The sequence below is a fragment of the Eleutherodactylus coqui genome, chromosome 5 (assembly GCF_035609145.1).
Source record: "Eleutherodactylus coqui strain aEleCoq1 chromosome 5, aEleCoq1.hap1, whole genome shotgun sequence".
NCBI lineage: Eukaryota > Metazoa > Chordata > Amphibia > Anura > Eleutherodactylidae > Eleutherodactylus > Eleutherodactylus coqui.
In genome coordinates this window covers 148,233,587-148,251,082 of record NC_089841.1, presented here as the reverse complement: position 1 = coordinate 148,251,082, position 17,496 = coordinate 148,233,587, and positions in this window count along the sequence as shown.

Below are 17,496 nucleotides of genomic sequence, written 5' to 3'. Positions count from 1 at the left end.
GCTAAGTATAAAAAACTTAAAGGGGTTTTCAGGCACAAAATTGAAATTCTGAAAATGCTGAAATCTAGAAGGTACAGCTAAATAGCAGCAATTTGTACCTTTTATCTGCCGCTCTGGATCCTCTTCATCCCGTTCCACAGTGTTTACATGCATCACTTTCGCAGTTAAGATAACAACAAACTGTTACCTATAACTTCAAGTATGCAAAGAACTTGTTTACTGGCCAGGACTGTAGCTGCGCCCACAGCTTACCAGTGTTGCAACTTACTAGCACCAAACTCCCTCTCACTCAGAGTGCAGAGAAAGCTACTGAAGCAGACAGACCAGAGCTTCCGGCACGAACTGCATATAATAATAATCTTTATTTGTATAGCGCCAACTTATTCCGCAGCGCATATGAGCAATACAGTGCAGTGCTTCTACTCCTGTCCTCCCATCTTGCACTGCTCACAGGGTGTTGAAGGCTATGGACAGGAGAGGTAGTGGCAAATATGGACAAGATGTCATAGGAAGTGGGGATATTTTTGAAGCAGAGAGTCAAGTCACATAAAAAATGAAGAAAGTCACTAGATCCGGTACAGTGAACCTACTATAAAATAACTTATTGTGATGATGGACATTAGACTTTAAAATGTTAGTCTGTGCCTGGAATACCCCTTTCAATTTTAGTATTGCATTTCTTTATACACTCTACATTACCAAAATCACCAAGAGGAAATCTAGTATTCATAGCCTGAATTATTAGCCAGTGGCTTTAAACCCTGTGGTTGGCATATTAGCCCCTTCTGATGAACGTTATTGGCTGGCTGTATGGGGAGCTAGAACTCTAGATATTATATCATACAGAACAAGGCCACACCTGCCAAAGTTCTAGTGATATACAATCCGACACCTAATACGATACCCAGGGGCGTAGGAAATGAACAAAGGTTTATTCTGTGTCGACACGAATGTTGAGTCTAGGAGAAAGAAAGTTCTCAAATCTCAGACTGACTTCTGACATCACAGCAGAGCTTTTTATATCCTGTAGGCAGGCTTAGTAAAAGCTAACACTTATTGGTTCATCTTATTGTTTTATCACGTAAAGAAACCAGGAAGAGTATATTCACTTTCACTTATGCAAGTTATATGTAGAAAAGGTGGGACAGAGATACAGGAAGAGAGAGACACAGTCAGACCAGGGGGGCAGCAGGGGTTCATAGCTGCAATCTCCCAGTATCCACTTATACTACGTACTCAGTTAACTATATGGGAGACGTATTACAGCAGAGAAGGGAGGGGATAGAGTGAACTCTAACTGCTGCTCCTGGCACTGGGTAAGGCTGCCTGTCCACGGGTGGGCTTTCATTGTGTTCCCCGCGGCTATAATCCGGCAATTCTCCGCTCGCGGCTGGCAAATCGCAGCATGCTGCGAATTGCTGCGATTCTCTGTGGTCAGCCTATCTGCCAGATAGGCTGACAGCGGAGATCCGTCTGCCGGCTCCAGCTCCCGGGTGGCAGCTCCTGCGGCAGAGATCTACCGCAGGATACAGCAACGCCCGTGGACAGGCAGCCTTACACAGTGAATGCAACTAGCATTACACAGAAAAAAATTAGATACACAGCAGAACAGACAGAGATACATAACAGTATATAATATGCTTCTGCCTTTGGGCTGATAAGAGAGAAACAATAGCTTATAAGTCCTCGCACCACACTACCTCACACCACTAAGTCCTCATAACACTTATTTGCCTGGCATTATGGAAGAGCCCTAAAGTCACAAAAGTGTTTGCGGGTAATAGTAGCAATCTTTGGCCCTGGCAGAGTGATGATGTTTTGTAAATGCTTCAGGTTCATAATGTTTATTTCAGTAAAGGTCAACAGCCGTTATGTTTTTTGATTATACATGTAATGGCTTTCTAAGCCTTGTGTAGAATAATCACAACTTTAAATGTGTTCATTATATCCCATATACCATTAGAGAACAGGCATCGGCCGTCTCACACAGCGGTATTCTAGTCGTGCTGTATCAGTATCAGGATTGGGTCCTAGATACAGAAGAGGTGCTAGTGTCACCATTACTCTTTTATTCTGTGCTTGTTCCTCCAAGAGTATCGGCTTACAAGTTCCGATGTAACGTACTGACCAAAATACACAAGTGTGAATGAGGCTTAAGGTCAATTCTGTGACCCAGTTAGCATTAAAAGAATCTCTTCTGTCCATTCATATATGCAAAGGAGAGAGAACGGCGGGAAGGAAATATAACAAAGGTAAAAATAAGGAAAAAATATAATAATGTAAAAGAAGAGGAATGGGGGACATGCAAGCAAGGCTACAAAATATTGTAAGGTGCAGGTCTGTTAAAAATAACTCAAGGAAGGCGTCTTAGAGTGACCGTAAAACTTGTCTTATTTCAGAATGTTTTTGAATTTCCTTACACTTGACATTGATTAAAGTGTTGAGGTCTTGGATAGATGATCCAGGATGGAAAAACTGTCTTAAAGACGTCTTAAATATCCACCTTTTATGTCTTTTTTGGGTCCAAAATTCTGTTCAGATTTTTTATTTTTCTGATACAGAGCTAATAATTCACTGCATAGGCCTGCAGCCACGACCAGAGGGAGCACAGCTTGCAACGCACAGTAGAACAGTTGGAGCTCCCCCTAGTGGCAGCTTCAGCTAGAAAGCATTTACACATAATTATAGATTGCGCTAGGTAATTGTCCCAAGGGGGTCCGTCACAACAGCACTGCGACGGAACCCCAGAAAGGAACCAAATGGAACCACCCGAAATGTAACCATTCGCTTGCATAGTGAAACAGACACCACTCTGATGTCCATTTTACAGGGTTTCTGTTTATTTCCGCCTTATTTGTAGCACAGAATAACTTTAGTTGACTATGATATTCTCTGTGCTACAAATATAACTGAAGCAAATAGAAACCTTGTAAAACACACAAATGAGTGAGTTTTTCCCAATCACACCGCGATGCGATGCAGGTAGAAAATTACAGCCTGTCCTATCTTTGGGCGTACTCTTGCATCGCCCATCTTTTTCAATGGAGCTGGCGGCAGCATTGCACCACGTTCCTAAGTGCACATGAGTGCGATGCAATGCAAGGTTTTACATTTTAAACAATGGGAAACACTCTGCGATTCTCTGCCATGGCTGTCAGCCACGGTGGAAGATTGCTACTTCCCTAAAATAATGTGAGGCTGCTTTTATGCACTATATAGGGGTGGTGTGTACTGCCCCTATATGGTGCATGAGTGTTTGTGTACTGCCCCTATGTGGTGCATCTGTGTGTGTGTACTGCCCCTATATGGTGCATGTGTCTGTGTACTGCCCCTATGTGGTGCATCTGTGTGTGTGTGTGTGTGTGTGTACTGCCCCTATATGGTGCATGTGTGTGAACTGCCCCTATGTGCGGCATCTGTGTGTACTGCCTCTATATGGTGCATGTGTGTGTATGTGTATTCCCCCTATATGGTGCATGTATGTGTGTACTGCCCCTATATGGTACATGTGTGTTTGTACTGCTCCTATATAGTGCATGTGTGTGTATATACTGACCCTATATAGTGCATGTGTATGTGTACTACCCCTATATGGTGCATGTGCACTGCCCCTATATGATGTGTGTGTGTGTGTACTGCCCCTATATACTACATATGTGCACTGACTCTATATGGTGCATGTGTGTGCACTGACCCTATATGGTGCATGTGTTTGTGGGTGCTGCCCCTATACACAATACACGCATACACCACATTTAAAGCCTGTTCCAATTGCACTACATATAATGTACATAACGCCTGTTGCAGTAGTACCAACTACTATTGTTCTACAGCATAAAGGGAGAAATCTGATTTGAACAGATCCAGATTTCACTGAAGCTGCTTTTTAATGTAAAAACTCCACTAATGTATCACTATAGTTGCTTTAATTTCTTTCTTAAAATCTTTTTATACCACTTAACTTGAAGTAAATTGACACAATTACAGTTTTATAAAAGCAATGTCGTTGACTCTTATGCATTTGATGTTACAGTATGTGCATTTGTAATAATATGGAAACAACCAAAATGTGTATGAATTACTGAAAACGCTACATTAAAAAGACATTATAACAGCTTATTTCAAAATCACTCCTATGGTCTATGAGAAATCTCTTAAAAGCCTGCATCTATATAATATCCCATATTTTGCTCCAGAGATTGTACATTATGCCACGACAATCACTGGAATTACCCGCTGTCTAGTAAAGTAAACAGTACTTTTAAGTTGTATTCAGCTGTTTGCTGGAACAGATCTGCTGCTTGGCATCTTTTACCAACGATAGAATGACAGACGGATTGTCGGGAGAAAGAGCTTTCTACTCTTCATGCAGCTATTCCTGCATTTTGAAAGAGTAAGGCTCATGTCCACAGGCGGGTCGGTTTCTACTCACGGGAGCCGACCCTGCCTGTGGCTAAGGACATTTTTTTACCTGTCCGGGTCTTCTGCGGACCTGTCCAGGTCTGCTCCCTCCTGTCCGGATCTTCTTTCTTCTGCACAGAGAGTGCGTGCCGGCGAGCATGCGCAGTACACCTTTTTAAGAATTAACTCCTGCTTTCCCACGGATCCGTGGCATGTTTGCAGTGTCAGCTACGAGTGTGTAATTTTACTGTTCACAGTAAATGTTGCTAATGTGACCAGATATCTGAGCTATAAGCTTTGCTCAAGGTAACTGTTTTGCCGAAAATAAGTCTCTGTTTTATATTAATTATTGCCCCAAAAGAGGCACTAGGTCTTATTGTCGTGGAATGGCTTATTTTACTTACCTAGCAGCCATGGTCCGGGTCCCTGCTGCAGATCTCTGAGGTTCCGTAGTTCTGTGCGGATCCTGCACTCCTCTGCCACTGACAGAAAATCACTTCCTGGTCATGGGATTCATAAATCCCGCCTCCAGGAAGCAATGGCTCTGATTGGTTCAGCGAGTGCTGCTCTCAGCCAATCAATGTAGTGCTCACTGAACCAACGTGATGGCTGTGATTGGTTCAGCGAGCGTTGCTCTCAGCCACTTGCAGCTATCTCGTTGGTTCAGTGAGGATTGCATTGATTGGCTGAGAGCAGCACTTGCTGAACCAATCAGAGCCATTGCTTCCTGGAGGCGGGAATAAATTAACCCCACAACCAGGAAGTGACTTTCTGTCAGCGGCCGAGAAGTGCAGAATGCGCGGCGGAAATACGGAACTTCATAGAGCAGTGGGAGGGACCGGACCACGTCTACTAGGTAATGTATTCATTCAAAAATCAGGGTAGGGCTTATTTTAAAGTAGTAAACATGGTACGTTTACTACTTATGTCTGAGACATAACTATATGGAGATGCTTTTTGATGTGTTGAAATGCATATAAATAACTACATTAACATTTGATGCTGTAGCTCATTAAGGTATTTCAGGATACTTTATATCTCATTGATCAGTAGTTATACTGTATATCACATGCACGTATCTGACAGCCTTTCTTTTTTATGCTATATAGCACTACAGAAATGTCTGGTATACATCACTTTACCTTTTGCTGAATTTTCTCTGTAACTTATTTACTGTACTGCCATTTATTTCTTTGTCCAGTTGTAAACCATTGACGGCCTATTTTTAGAACAGGTCATCAATAGTAGATCAGTGTGCGGGGTCTGTTGCCCAGGATTCCCGCTGATCAGCTGTTTGCCAGGTTGGTACACTTGTGCACTGAGTTGATTTCTGCTGGAAGCAGACAGCTCTATTCCCACTGCAGTGGCCAGGCTTGCTATTACAGGCAAAGTTCTTATTGAAATTAATGGGAATTTGGCTTGCAATATCAAGCGTGGCCACTGTAGTAAGAACAGAACAGTCTTCTTCCTGCAGAAATCAGCTCAGTGCACGAGTGTACTGACCCGGTGAACAACTGATCATCACTGTCCCGAGCAATGAACCCCCTACCCATCTACTACTGGTGACCTGTTCTGAGGATAGGCCATCAGTAGTTTATATCTGGATAACCTCTTTAAGTCCAGGCAGGGGCGTAACTATAGGGCATGCAGGGGGTGCGGTTGCACCCGGGCCCCTGAGCCTTAGAGGGCCCATATGGCCTCTCCTTTCTATATAGGGAGCTCAGTACTATGAATAAAGCATTATAGTTGGGGGGCACTGTTATATATTTTGGGGGCCCAGAAGCTTCAAGTTACACCTCTTAGACCTTTGCTAATTCCAGTGCACTAAATATTAAAATATACTATGAATGTTCCTTTCCCATTTCTAAGTACTAAAGAATACAGTACAATACTAAAGAATGCCTTTATCTTACCCATTTCTGTTGTATACTGACTTAGTCAATGGCCCACTATGCCACCACCAGGAAAAGGTTAAGTTTAGTTTATAGGAGACAAGGTGACAGGACGCTTTGCTAGCACTGCTCCCATTTCTATGGGTCAACAGGAGCCAAATTAAATGTGCCACCATCCAAAAGTGAAAAATTCTCTTAATTCTCATATAATTTTGTATTTCTGTTTAAAGCCCTTTTTCTTGCTATCAAACTTCTGCTGCCTCATAATTCAAAAGCAAGAAGCCTTTGACGTACTGTATTTGATCAAGGGAATGCTTAGTCCTCTGTAATCCAGGTTCATGTTAACCCTACACTTCCCTCCTCTCTTCTAGTGACGGTGTGAGTCACAACAGTTTGGTTGTTACTCCCCAAAACTAAACAGTAATATCACTGCATGAAAGGTAGCGAATAGAGATGAGCGAGCACCAAAATGCTCGGGTGCTCGTTAATCGAGACGAACTTTTCGCGATGCTCGAGGGTTCGTTTCGAGTAACGAACCCCATTGAAGTCAATGGGCGACTCGAGCATTTTTGTATATCGCCGATGCTCGCTAAGGTTTCCATTTGTGAAAATCTGGGCAATTCAAGAAAGTGATGGGAACGACACAGCAACGGATAGGGCAGGCGAGGGGCTACATGTTGGGCTGCATCTCAAGTTCCCAGGTCCCACTATTAGGCCACAATAGCGGCAAGAGTGGGGCCCCCCCTCCCAACAATTTTTACTTCTGAAAAACCCTTATTAGCAATGCATACCTTAGCTAAGCACCACACTACCTCCAACAAAGCACAATCACTGCCTGCATGACACTCCGCTGCCACTTCTCCTGGGTTACATGCTTATAGCTGGTTCCACTGAAAGCAATGGGCTGCTGGCGTGCGCGGGATGAATTGTCGGGAAGGGCTTAAATATAGAAGCAATTCATCCAGAAATGTGTAAAAATAAAAAAAATATATATACTTACCTTGTCCCGGCAGACGGAGTTCAGCGCGGCGGGCCTACAGTGGGTGTGAAGGGGGTGTGAGTCAGACCTGCCCCCTGATTGGCTCAGCCTGAGCCAATCAGAGGCAGGTCTGACTCACACCCCCTTCACACCCACTGCCGGCCGCCGCAGCTGAACTCCGTCTGCCGGGACAAGGTAAGTATATATATATTTTTTATTTTTACACATTTCTGGATGAATTGCAGGGAAGGGCTTCTATATTTAAGCCCTTCCCGACAATTGCGCAGAAGGGTCTTCTCCCTTCTTTTGGGTCTCGACACGAGCGGAGTTCTGGCTCTGCCCCCTTCTACGCATCATCGCGTAGCTCCGCCCCGTCACGTGTGCCGATTCCAGCCAATCAGGAGGCTGGAATCGGCAATGGACCGCACAGAGCCCACGGTGCACCATGGGAGAAGACCCGCGGTGCATCGTGGGTGAAGATGCCGGCGGCCATCTTGGTAAAGGAAGAAAGAAGTCGCCGCAGCGCCGGGATTCGGGTAAGTAATAAACTTTTTTTTTTTTTTTTTAACCCATCCCTTGGGTTTGTCTCGCGCCGAACGGGGGGCCTATTGAATAAAAAAAAAAAAACGTTTCGGCGTGAGACAACCCCTTTAAGGCAATGGCTTTTTACCAAACATTACTTTTATTCTTCACCTTGGTGCAGGTGTCGTGTTGTAGTGGAAGCCTGATTTAAGTCAGATAATTTGTAACAATCATATAAACTATTCTGCAGAGACATCACAAGTTATCCAATCACATTGAGCGCTCTGCATTATGTGAAATATAGTGAATTTACGACACTTCAAAAAAATTTTGAAGCATAAATGATATATTTTCTGACTGAAAGAGCAGATTTTCATCGGTCGGAAATCATTATTTTTAGAAGCATGCCTGTAATAATTAGCCTTCAGAGTCGTAAAATCACTTAAATTGTCCAAGATAAGTATTCCACCTATGCTTTAACCCAGCCAGTCAACTAACCAATCAAGGCAGCCACTGCTTAGATGGTTCCCCTTATACCCCTTTATTATACATTTTCCACCCATTTATTATAGCTGCTTCGACAAATCTCAAACTTAAACCGTTCCTCCAAACATATGGGTGTCTTAGATGTTGTTTAGATTTCATTTTAACATAGGTAATAATATTAGCAATTGTGCAATTAGGTTGCAATGCAATTTTCCTATGTATAGAAGTTAAAGCTTGGGGTTATTGACTTACACAAGTAGCTAATTCATGTGTGGCATTATTTAATAAATAGAGAGTCAGACTTAGTTTACTTTATACATATTTTATAATCATGTGATACATCATGTTCTTCTTAAGTGAGGTAATGTGAATATAAATTGCTGCTACAATATTCATGACCCAAGTTTTCATAGAGAGACTACATTTTCAATGGCATTAAGCTGTCACTTATTATTTACAGGGGTGAGAAGGTTCAAAACTATCTTTCTCGGAGAAAAGCAACCACAAAATTCAGGCTGTATTAATATCTGCCCTTTGTCAAACTGACAAGAATAAATTTGACACATGAATACGTGCAAAAATTTAAAATTGGGGGTGAGCTAGGCAGACAGACTTTGTATGTCAAGGGTTAAAATGGCTAAGGCTTGCTTAGGTCTGCCCATCATTTCCGGACAGAATATTTATGTAAGGTAAGCTCTGATTGCAGAAATATAAATATTAATGATATACTATGACACGTAACTGCAACCTTTCCTGACTTCCAACGTAAACTGTTGCTGTCATCTGCATGATGTCTTTTTATAATTCTCTTCAAAAATAATCATTAGAAAAGAAGCAGGAATAATGTTAATGCAAAAATATTCTAATGTGCACAACTTTTTTATCGGAGTTCAATATATTAAATTGTCTAGCTAGCTGTGATTGGCCCAAGTTTTGAGGGGAATTAATTAGAAGGTGTCTGAGAGACAAAAGACAAAAAGTCAGTCGCCGCTTTCTTCACATACACTTTTTTGTATGTTTTTCTGGGGCTTGGAAAGATGCAATGAATTTCGTGTGTTTGTTTCAAGTCTTTTTTGTTGGTGACAGTTTTAAGTCACACATTTTTATATGCATTTTTTTTTCATATAGAAGAGCCAATGGAAAACGCTTGACTAAACTGTAGAGATAAGCGAGTATACTCACTAAGGCACATTACTCGAGCGAGTAGTGCCTTAGCCGAGTATCTCCCCGCTCGTCTCTAAAGATTCGGGGGCCGGCGCCGGTGACAGGTGAGTTGCGGCGGGGTGCGGGGGGGGGGGGGGGGGAGAGAGATCTCCCCTCCGTTCCTCCCCGCCGCTCCCCGCCGGCCCCCGAATCTTTAGAGACGAGCGGGGAGATACTCAGCTAAGGCACTACTCGCTCGAGTAATGTGCCTTAGCGAGTATACTTGCTCATCTCTACTAAAATGCCATAGCTAGAGCATGCTGTGTCTTTAGGCCTCATGTCCACGGGGAAAATCAGGCCCGCTACGGATTCTCCTGCCCTCCCTCCTGCCCTCCCTCCAGACATGAGCGCTGAAAATAAGAATAAATCAGAATAAACGTACCTCCCGCCCGCTCCGGATGCTTCCTTCGCTGCGGCATCATCTTCTCTCCATCGCGGCCGGATCTTCTTTCTTTGGCCCGGCGGATGCGCAAGATGATGTCAGTGACGTGTCCCGCGCATGCGCCGGCCCGAAGAAAAAAGATCCGGCGCGACGGAGAGAAGATGGCGCCGCGGCGAAGAGAAGCACCGGAGCGGGTGAGTAAATTCCGATTTTTGTCTCCCGCGGATCCGGACGGCTTCCATAGGCTTCAATAGAAGCCCGCGGGAGCCGTCCCCGCGGGAGACCCGCACGAAAATGGGGCATGGTCCAGATTTTTTCATGCTCCATTTTTTTTAAAATCCCTTTTATTGACCATCCGCGGGTATTTATCTACCCGCGGGTGGTCAGTGCATCCCTATGGGATGCGGATCCACGGGCAGGAGAAGAGTTAAAATCCGCTGCGGATTTTAATTCTTCTTTTGCTCGTGGACATGAGGCCTTAGGTATTTTGTGTTTCCCCTGGCTGGTCAATGTACGAGGGGCTGCTGATAAGTGTTTGGCTTTGTGTTCTTTTTTGTTTCTATGGTAAGGAATGTTACATCACATGAAAGTCTTATGTGTCCAATATATGTTTTCAAAATTTTGTGTTTGCAGCTTATGGCAGCAGTGATCCAGGCACGCGGGAAAACAAAATGGCGGAGTCTAAGGCGATATTCACAGCAAATGAGAGCAGAGGAGTGATAAAATTCTTGTTTTTGCAAGGAAAGTCCGCGAAGGATATTCATGGTGATATGGCGCCGACATTGGGGGATCAATGCCCTTCATATTCTTCAGTTAAGAACTGGGTTGCCAAATTTAAAACGGGCCACTTCAGCACGAATGATGTGGAACATCCTGGACGACCGAGAGAGGTTGTTGTTCTGGAGATCGTCGATGCTGCTGGTGTGTAGATGACCCCTGATGCATGTGCCCTTGGTGTTGGTGTCACCATATTGGTTGTTGATGGACACCCTCAAACGGTACAGAGTACTGGTGTTGGACCATTCAAGGTAATATTGCTTAATCTGATGAAAAAGGTTCAGCACCCCAGGAGAACCTGTGCCACTGTTAGGGCGCCCATCCACTGGCGTTTGCGATTTTCGTGCGTTTTTTGCTGCGTTTTCGCGGCGTTTTCGCGGCTTTTCCATTAATTTCCATTGACTTTCATGGGTGCATTAGGAGAAAAATAAGGACACATATGCAACTGACAGTTCCTATGTTAAAAAACGCAACGCAACGCAAAAAAAAACGCCAGTGGACAGGAGTACATTCAATTCTAATTGCTCTTGAGAAAAAACGCAAAACGCAAAGAAAAAAAATCGCCAGTGGGTGGGCGCCCTTATCAGTGTATTTATGACAATTTGCAATGGAAGCTGCGCTTCACTTGGAATACGGCGGGAACTGAGGGCGACACTCTGCCCAAACCCACTCAAGCTGGCTTTGTCCCTGTAAGAAATGCAGGACCTGTTGGTCCACCAGTCGACCAACTGCACTCTCCTCCCTGGTCCAACGTAGCCAGGTAGGGGCACGTTGTGCTCTTTAGTCCTGGAATGGGCCTCAGACAGGGTGCTCACCACCGGCTCCTCTACAGCTGCAGGAACTTTTCGGGAGTGTCCACTGAGCAGTAACCTAGGTTGTGGGCTGGCATTACTTTCAGCCAACAAAGATGTCTGGCCGCCTCCAGCTCTGTTATCTGCTGTCCTGCAATGATAAGAATTACAAGCACAAAGGTTAGGGATTGTTGAATCTCCTAAAGCAAGCTCTACAGTACATGATGCAAGGAGGAGGTGGAACAGGAGACATGCAACCCATTCGCAACCAGATGTAAGTCTAAGCCGGCCAGACCACTGGGAACAACAAACACACAGGGATGCTCCCTATACTGCCAAAAAAACAACACTGTTGGCCTAAAACAAAAGTTGAGTTCCCATCTGCTGAAAACAATGACAAAAAGTTGCTCAGACGTGACTTCCGTATAGGGGCATATTGACGACTGTCAAGTAGGAGAGGAGAGCAGTTTGTGATTTAATATTGTTACACTAACAACACAGACATAGTTACACTGGAAAGTGGTGCCCTAAAAGCCACTAAGACTACAACGCTTGCTAAAGCACGAGCTGTAAATTGCCCGAACATGTGTCAAGCCACTTCTGTTAAACAGATCGCTGTCACAATAGTGTTTTCACAAGAAAAGCTTGAAAGGTGATGCCTTGCCAAGGTGTACACAAACAGCATTACACTCGTTCAATCTCTGGGCATAACATTAATACAAGCCACATCCGGGGCCACTTTCTGCACAGTAAAACTTAATGTTTGGTGGCAGAGCTAAGGGCCAGTTAACCTTCGCGTGGGGTAGAAACCTTTAGATTGTGGTAAGCCAACACATGATTAACCCATCCCACTCAGTGACAATGTAGGGCAGGTACACACCTTCCATCCAGAGGAATGAAGTCACAGATGCACACAAAGTACTCAAACACTCCTGCAAACAGCAGCAGTCTCATATTAAATGCTATGCAAACGCATACCCACCCCAAGCTGCAACGCAAACAAACACAAGCCCTGCCCTGATTGGCTGGCACTCGATCCAATCACAGTGCTCTCTTACCAGAGGCAGGGTATACAAAGCCCCTTCACCAGAAGAGAATCTTGTCAGCAATGAGAACTTCAGCAGCCTGGGGACCAGTGCGAGGGAAACCAGCAGCTAGGTGATTATTGCTTTTTTAACCTTATTGCTTATACTCACCTAGCCCCTGGCATCTGTGTCCCTTGCGCTGGTCTCCATGCTGCTGCAGGCTGCAGTTCTCAGTGCTGACAGGATTCTCTTCTCCTGGTAACTGGGCTTTGAATACCCCACCTCCGGTAAGCGCTGTGATTGGATCGAGCACCAGCAAATCAGAGTCGCCGCTCGATGAACCAATCACAGCGCTTACTGAAGGCGGGGTATTCAAAGCCCCATTACCAGGAGAAGAGAATTCTGCCAGTGCTGAGGACTGCAGTAGTGTGGGGACCAGCGCGAGGGACACAGAAGCCGGCGGCTGGGTAAGTATAAGATACCCCGAAAAATAAGACATTGTTTCTCTTTTCAGGCAAAAATTAATATAAAATAGTGTCTTATTTTTGGGCAAACATGGTATGAAACCATCCTAGACTGTCTAATTTTTAGAAAGTATTAGTAAATAAGCCCCATTGTTTCCATATAGGGATCTCAATGTTTTCAACAATTAGTTTATCTATATTTAAATTATTATTTACATATTAATGTTAGAGAAACTGGCTACTTCTGCACTTCCCCGTTAAAGTGGTTCAAAACTGTGTTTGTTCAAATGTATATTTTTTGCTCCCCATGACTAGCAGGTTAAATATTTCTAAATATAAAGCGCAGGCTGTGTTCGTAGCATCAGACCATTGTCTTTAGTAGCACATAATAAAGTTCCAAATAAAAATCATGGTTTTTAATCAATTGCCTACAAAATAAACAACCGCAAGCACCTTTTCTAATAAAAGTAGTAAACAAACTGTAAGCTCTGGATGGAAGCTGAACTCTGCTCCGTCTACCGTGAAGTGTTCATTACCACAATATAAACACTAAGCTTTCGCTAGTAAGAAATGATGATGATAATTTTAAAATCACATTTGCAGCAGTAAAGAGTTCCTGGCTGCATAAATGTAGCAAAAATGTAAACTTCCACCCTTGTCTCCACTAGCTTTGCAATGTCAAGACACATTAGGAGGGTTCTGGGCGGTGAGGTTGTCCAAGTTAGTTATTTAGCGCAGGTCATTCTGTGACAAAGTGTCCAATTGCTTGCCTATGGTTAAAATCCTTATTTAAAACACCATAGTGTGGCCTATGTTCATTTGTATGTTGCTGTTTAGTCGTTCACGACCCTCGATGACCCTAAAGGCTCCCTCCCTCCCTGTTTTTTGGTTTTGCATTGCTTCTTTCAGTTGTGTGATATCCATACTAGTATCAGCTCTGACAGTATCAGGCATCGTGTAGTTGGCGGCCGGGTCTTCTTTTACCACAGGTCTTCATTTGTACATGCTCAGCATATTTTTGTTAGCAGTTAAAGGTTTTGTCTGAGATATTTACAACATTCCTTATCACCAGGAATTGGGATACGATAAAAAAGGAAGCTATACTCATATAGCTATATATTCAGCATGCAGCATCTAGCATCACCACTTTGATCATCCCTGCCAGGCTTTGTTTAATTGGCTGTAGCAGTGACATGCCCATGTTCACAACATGTCCACTGCAGCCAATCAGTGACCTCAGGGGTCTTCGCATTTACCGCTGAGGCCAGTGATTGGCTGAAGCAGTCACATGTGAATATGAAATAAAAGGATAAAATAGGTCAGGACTTCCCCATAGAAATCTATACGTACACGTTAAACCATGTCCGCAACATACAATAGAAGCAGAAACTAAAAAGTGTCAACAGCACTCAAAATACATTTACTATCAGAGCTATACATAGCTATAATAAATATTCTAATTACAGTAAGTAATGAAGGTTCTTGGTATATAATTTGATCAAATCATATTTGCCCATCTACCAACATCCAGGTGACCAAGCTTTCAGACAAGTCCTAACGTTACAAAATGGCATAGCTGCAGCCAAGTAAACAAAACCCGGTGGGGAGGATTGAAGCAATGGTGGTGGAAGTGGCGGCTAATTATATAGTTCAGTATAGCTTGTTTTCTATTATTTCAGACAACCAAGCTATAGCCAAGTGCTATAAAGAAAAGCAGATCATTCACACTGCATGCAACTTAGAGACTAAACCCTATTTTTCTTTTCTAGCAATATTTGTTTATGTCAGAAAAAGTTTTGTGGATTTATAAATATGATGTTCATGCCAATTACCATTTATTTAAAGGGTTTTTCTAGTTATCAAACATTGGTGGCAGTGGCAGGATGAGTCACATATTTAAAAAAAAACAAACTCACCTCCCCGCTAGCAAATGCTGCTCCACCGTCGCCGGTCAAATCCTCTGTTGCTTTGTTTCTTGATCTGCAGTGACCATGTGAGTTACCCACATGACTACTACAGCCAATAGGTGGTCCAACAGTGACGTCATCAGTGATGTCCCATAAAGTTGTCAGGAGCTTCTTCATAAGAAGCCCTTTTGACAGGTTTATGAGATGTCACCAGGCCACTTGCCGTAGCGCTGGTATGGCAAAGTGGTGCTCCAGCACCAAAGACTGCAGCTAGCAGTCGAAACGTCGCTGTATTATCCGATCATGAGGAATAAATATACATCCCTTGGGTTGTTTTAAATATTTGCACCAGTGAAACCCTGCTGTCCTGAGGTCTGATTTCTACATATGGTAAGTATATTGATGTTATATAGTTTTGCACACAGGGGGCCCAAAAGTGTATAGAAAAATAACTAAGATAATCCCTTTCATGTTGAGATATAACTTAAAGCTCTTTTACCCAATCTGTATCAGGGCCCCTGCCTACCACGTGCCATTTGTAATAATGTTGACAAGGAGACTTTTGGTCCTGATTAGGGATGAGCGAGTATATTCGCTAAGGCACTACTCGCTCGAGTAATGTGCTTTAGCTGAGTATCTCCCTGCTCGTCCCTAAAGATTTGGGGGCTGGCGCAACTGACAGGTGAGTTGCGGCCGGGAGCAGGGGAGAGCGGGCGGGAGAGAGGGAGAGAGAGATCTCCCCTCTGTTCCTCCCCGCTCTCCCCCACAGCTCCCCGCCCCGCGGCGGCCCCCGAATCTTTCGGGACGAGCGGGGAGATACTCGGCTAAGGCACATTACTCGAGCGAGTAGTGTCTTAGCGAGTATACTCGCTCATCCCTAGTCCTGATGCAACTGATAACTTCACACCTCCTTTTAGCAGCACCTCTGATTTAATATAACTATGCCAGAAAACTAGTTTAATTAAACTGATAAATATTCCCCATTTTATATAGAAGGCTCCTCTTCAGTGTGATTGGGACTCTGGGGAGCCCTGTTTATACCTAACCAGACTTTGCACAAAATGCTATGTAGTAAAATAAATACATCACAAGCAATAGAGCGTAATACTAAGCAGAGCCATAATAATATTTTCAACTTTGCAGCAGATAGTAACAGTTTTTCTGAAGGAAATGAGCTTAACACAAGCATCTAATGAACATGAGCAGCGCTCTTGTATTCCACTTCAGAACAGTTTCATTAGTATGCTTTGATTACATTCTACTTTATCTTGGGACTTATGTTTGGCTGATGAATATGTGTAAGGAAATGGTTTGTACTCTAAGCAGATGTTTCCTTTCTACTTTGGATGGAAGCTTAATAGATGCTATACTTATTATGATGGATGGAAATGACAGCACAGTGTATTCTGTGCATGAGCCTTGCCAAGATCAAACTCCTACTGGCAATAGCTATGTCAACTTCCTTATACTCACTGTATTTTTTACAACCCCGTTCATACCCCTTTGAATATATTTAGGATTTAATAAAACAGAGACTGCAATTAACTGTATTTTTCCCCATAAATGCATCCAGAGGGAATCTGAAGGGCACAAAATGCTAATAATCTGCTTCGTGTGCTCTACTTAACAACAAAGAAGAAACAGTACTTTTTTACAGTAAAATACATATATACTTTTTTAGATGTTATTTATACCAGATAATGCTGCTTAGCAATATATGCTTCTATTACTGACGAACTTCACAATAAACTTTCACTGTCATACATTACATAATAATTTGCCCGGTTTCACATCTGCGTCGGAATCTCTGGTGGGAGATTCCATTACAGATCCGGCTCAAAATACCGGAAGAAAAAGCGCTGCATGCAGCGCTTTTTCTGCCGTCAAAAAGTCAGGCAGCTGGACAATGGGGTTCTTCCGGGACTGTTCAGTTCTGTCCTGACACAAAACCGTTCAGCCTTGGAGATTCCCCATTTCTGCTCCGCAAACAGAGCAAGAAAGTGGAACTCTGAGCACAGATGTGAATGCAGCCTTATAATCCTCATTAGAAATGAGCGAGCACCAAAATGCTCGGGTGCTCGTTACTTGAGTCGAACTTTCAGTGATGCTCGAGAGTTCGTTTCGAGTAACAAACCCCATTGAAGTCAACGGGCGACTCGAGCCTTTTTGTATATCGCCGATGCTCGCTAAGGTTTTCATTTGTGAAAACCTGGGAAATTCAAGAAAGTGATGGGAACGACACAGAAACGGATAGGGCAGGCGAGGGGCTACATGTTGGGCTGCATCTCAAGTTCCCAGGTCCCACTATTAAGCCACAATAGTGGCAAGAGTGAGACCTCCCCCCCCCACACTGTCAGCATAAAGATCGTTCTCCTCTGCCACAGCTGTAACAGCTGTGGCAGAGAAGAACGATGTTAGCCCATTGAATTCAATGGAGCCGGCAATACAGCTGGCTCCATTGAAAGCAATGGGCTGCCGGCGATCGCGGGATGAATTGTCGGGAAGGGCTTAAATATATAAGCCCTTCCCTGCAATTCATCCAGAAATGTGTAAAAATAAAAAATATATATAAACTCACCTGGTCCCGGCAGACGGAGTTCAGCGCGGCCAGCGGCAGTCCTCCTGAACTGCTCTGAACAGCTGTGAGTAGTATTCAGCAGCCGGGGA